The sequence below is a fragment of the Hordeum vulgare genome, chromosome 3H, assembly GCF_904849725.1.
Source record: "Hordeum vulgare subsp. vulgare chromosome 3H, MorexV3_pseudomolecules_assembly, whole genome shotgun sequence".
In the NCBI taxonomy this organism is placed as follows: domain Eukaryota; kingdom Viridiplantae; phylum Streptophyta; class Magnoliopsida; order Poales; family Poaceae; genus Hordeum; species Hordeum vulgare.
Window position 1 is genome coordinate 152,217,588 of NC_058520.1, and position 4,518 is coordinate 152,222,105.

Sequence of the window (4,518 nt, forward strand, 5' to 3'; positions counted from 1 at the left end):
ATCAATCGTAGTCCTTTCGATAAGTAAGAGTGTCGAAACCAACGAGGAGCAGAAGGCTCTGATAAACGGTTTTCAGCAAGGTAATAAATGCAAGCACTAAAAGTAGCGATAACAAGTGATGGTGTAGTGAGGTGAAACGTAGCAAGCGAAAACTAACAAGTAACAACTAGTAGCAACGGTGCACCAAGTGGCCCAATCCCTTTTGTAGCAAGGGAAAAGCCTGAACAAAGTCTTATAGGAGGAAAAACGCTCCCGAGGACACACGGGAATTTCTGTCATGCTAGTTTCATCATGTACATATGATTCACGTTCGTTACTTTGATAATTTGATATGTGGGTGAACCGCGCTTGGGTACTGCCCTTACTTTTTCAAGCATCCCACTTATGATTAACCTCTCTCGCAAGCATCCACAACTACAAAAGAAGAATTAAGACAACGTCTAACCATAGCATTAAACTAGTGGATCCAAATCAGCCCCTTACGAAGCAACGCATAGACTGGGGTTTAAGCTTCTGTCACTCTAGCAACCCATCATCTACTTACTACTCCCCAATGCCTTCCTCTAGGCCAAATATGGTGAAGTGTTATGTAGTCGACGTTCACATAACACCACTAGAGGAAAAACAACATACAACATATCAAAATAATGAACGGATATCAAATTCACATGACTATTATTACCATGACTTATCCCATGTCCTCAGGAACAAAAGTAACTACTCACAAAGCATAATCATAATGATGATCAGAGGTGTAATGAATAGCATCAAGGATCTGAACATAAACTCTTCCACCAAGTAATCCAACTAGCATCAACTACAAAGAGTAATCAACACTACTAGTAACCTTACAAGTACCAATCGGAGTCGCGAGACGAAGATTGGTTACAAGAGATGAACTAGGGATTGGAGAGGAGATGGTGCTTATGAAGATGTTGATGAAGATGCCTCCCCTCCGACGAGAGGAGTGTTGGTGATGACGATGGTGCCGATTTCCCCCTCCGGGAGGGAAGTTTCCCCAGCAGGATCGTCCTGCCGGAGCTCTAGATTGGATCTGCTCAAGTTCCGCCTCGTGGCGGCGGCGAAACCACGAAAAAGCTCCCGATTGATTTTTTCTGGAATGAAACCCTTCATATAGCAAAAGAGGGGGGCCAGTGGGCCGTCACGGAGCCCACAAGCTTGCCATCCGCCACCAGGGGGTGGCGGTGGCAGGGCTTGTGGCACCCTGGTAGCCCCCCTCTGGTACTTCTTTAGCCCAGTATTTTTTATATAACCCCAAAAAATTCCACGTAACTTTTCAGGGCATTTGGACATGTGCAGAATAGTGGACTAAGATTTGCTCCTTTTCAAGTCCAGAATTCCAGCTGCCTGAATTCTCCCTCTTCAAATAAACCTTGCAAAATAAGAGAGAAACGACATAAATATGGTACCACAAAGTAATAGAACAGCCCATAAAGCAATAAATATCAACATGAAAGCATGATGCAAAATGGACGTATCAGGGGCCACCAGGGACCCCACAAGCCCCCTAGCCGCGGCCAAGGGGGGGGGCCTACCAGGCTTGTGGGCTCCCTGGGCCACCTCTACCCTAGGTCTTTCGCCTATAAATTCCCTAAAATCCCAGAAAAATCAGGAGATCATCGAAAGTACTTTTCCGCCGCCGCAAGCTTCTGTCTCCGCAAGATCCTATCTGGGGCACATTCTGGTGCCCTGCCAGAGGGGGATTCGGATACGGAGGACTTCTTCATCAACACCATGACCTCTCCTATGACGCGTGAGTAGTTCACCATAGACCTACGGGTCCATAGCTAGTAGCTAGATGGCTTCTTCTCTCTCTTGGATCTTCAATACAAAGTTCTCCATGATCTTCATGGAGATCTATCCGATGTAATCTTATTTTGCGGTGTGTTTGTCGAGATCCGATGAATTGTGGATTTATGATCAAATTATCTATGAATCTTATTTGAGTTTCTTCTGATCTCTCTTATGCTGATTTCATATCCTTGTAATTCTCTTCGAGTTGTGGGTTTTGTTTGGCTAGCTTGATCTATGATTCTTGCAATGGGAGAAGTGCTTGGTTTTGGGTTCATACCATGCAGTGACCTCACCCAGTGACAGAAGGGGTAGCGAGGCACGCATCGTGTTGTTGCCATCAAGGGTAAAAAGATGGGGTTTTCATCATTGGTTTGAGTTTATCCCTCTACATCATGTCATCTTGCTTAAGGCGTTACTCTGTTCGTCATGAACTCAATACACTAGATGCATGCTGGATAGTGGTCGATGTGTGGAGTAATAGTAGTAGATGCAGAAAGTATCGGTCTACTTGTCTCGGACGTGATGCCTATATGTATGATCATTGCCTTAGATATCGTCATGACTTTGCGCGGTTCTATCAATTGCTCGACAGTAATTTGTTCACCCACCATAATATTTGCTATTTTGAGAGAAGCCTCTAGTGAACACTATGGCCCCCAGGTCTACTCCACACCATATTTTCAGCCTTACACTTTTTCTTCATTGCACTTTCCGTCTTCAGATCTCACTTTGCAATCAATCTTGAAGGGATTGACAACCCCTTTATAGCGTTGGGTGCAAGCTCTTTGTGTTTGTGCATGTACTCTGGACTTAACGAGATTCTCCTACTGGATTGATACCTTGGTTCTCAAACTGAGGGAAATACTTACTTCTCCTGTGTTGCATCACCCTTTCCTCTTCAAGGGAAAACCAAAGCAAGCTCAAGAGACGACAGAAGGTTTATGTCGACGTAGCAGAAGGATTTCTGGCGCCGTTGTCGGTGAGGATTTCTGGCGCCGTTGCCGGGGAGGATCAAGTCAAGAACTCATCCAAGTAAGTGTCGCAAGCTCATCTCTTGCATTTACTTTTTTTGCCTCTCGTTTTCCTCTCCCCTCTTCTGAAAAACAAAAATTTACAAAAAAATCTTTGCCTTTTTCATTCGCCCTTTTCTCTCGCTTGCTTTTTGTTCGTCTGTGTGGGATAGTCTACCTATCCTCGTGGTTATATCCACCACTTCGAACGATACTCCCAAGAGAGAATTTCTCAATTTCAAACAAATTGAGGAGAAAACTTAAAGGATGCTTGGTATAGGATTTGCAATGTTCAGAGTAGATCTACTCATAAGCAATCCACTACCGTCCTGCTTCGCAGTTTTTATGTGGGTGTTTCTCCTTGGAATAGGTATATTCTTGACACCATCGTAGGTGGAAATTTCTTGGGTAGTCGTACCGTTGATTCTTATGGAGCTGTAATAAATTTGGTAGGCTCACCCCCACTCATGGTTAATGGAACTACCTTAACTCTGGAACATGTGATGCGTAGGCTGGACATCATTGAAAATAAAGTTGCTACGATCGAACTCATTGAGAATTTGGATAAAAAGATCCACAATCAAATCACAAAGTACGGATCCAAGGTGGGAATGGTTTTGAAAAATTTAGAGGAGGAGGAACCCAGAGTTAACGAAAAACTAGGTCATGATTCCGCTAGGATTGGCAAACTAGAGGACGTTATAACCAACTTGGGTTCCGCTTTTGCCGCTGTGCAGAATACTCCAAACTTTACCCACAATATGGTCACCAAGTCTGTTTTTGTTCCCAAAAATAGTGGTGAATCATCTAGCAAGAAATATGTAAACCTGAAGATGATAAGTGATCACGCTACTTATGGTTTGAGCACCAAAGACGACGATACGTGATTCTAACGCCTTATGCCTAGCTAAGGGCGTTAAACAATAGCGCTTGTTGGGAGGCAACCCAATGAATTTATTCTTTTTCTTTCTATTTTGTTGCGTCCACACCATCATAATTCTGTTATGATTGTGTTTTTGGTGTTTCTTTTTGTGTTTGAGCCAAGCAAAACCTTTATAACTAGTCTTGGTGATGGTTGTTTGATCCTGCTGGAAAAAGACAGAAACTTTTTGCTCACGAGATGATTTTTCGTTTTTATTCAGTAAGAGCTTTTGATTTGATTCTTTTTTCTGCTGGTTGATATACATTTTGCCGAGGCAGTCGTAATTTTTCAGAATTTTCGAGGTACCATAAGTATACGAAGTATACAGATTGCTATAGACTGGTCTGTTTTTGACATATTTTGTTTTTGTTGAATTAGTTGCTTGTTTTGATGAAACTATGGATAGTATCGGGGGGGTACTAGCCATGGAAAAGTGAGAATACAGTAGCCCAACACTAATATAAATAGAAATCAAGATTGCTACAGTACCTAAAGTGGTGGTAGTTTGTTTTCTTGTGCTAATGTTATCACGAATTTCTGTTTAAGTTTTGTGTTGTGAAGTTTTCAAGTTTTGGGTGATGTTCTTATGGACAAAGAGATAAGGAGCGTAAAGAGCTCAAGCTTGGGGATTCCCAAGGCATCCCAAGCCAAATTCAAGGACACCAAAAAGCCTAAGCTTGGGGATGCCCCGGGAAGGCATCCCCTCTTTCGTCTTCAATCCATCGGTGACGTTACTTGGAGCTATATTTTTATTCACCACATGATATGTGT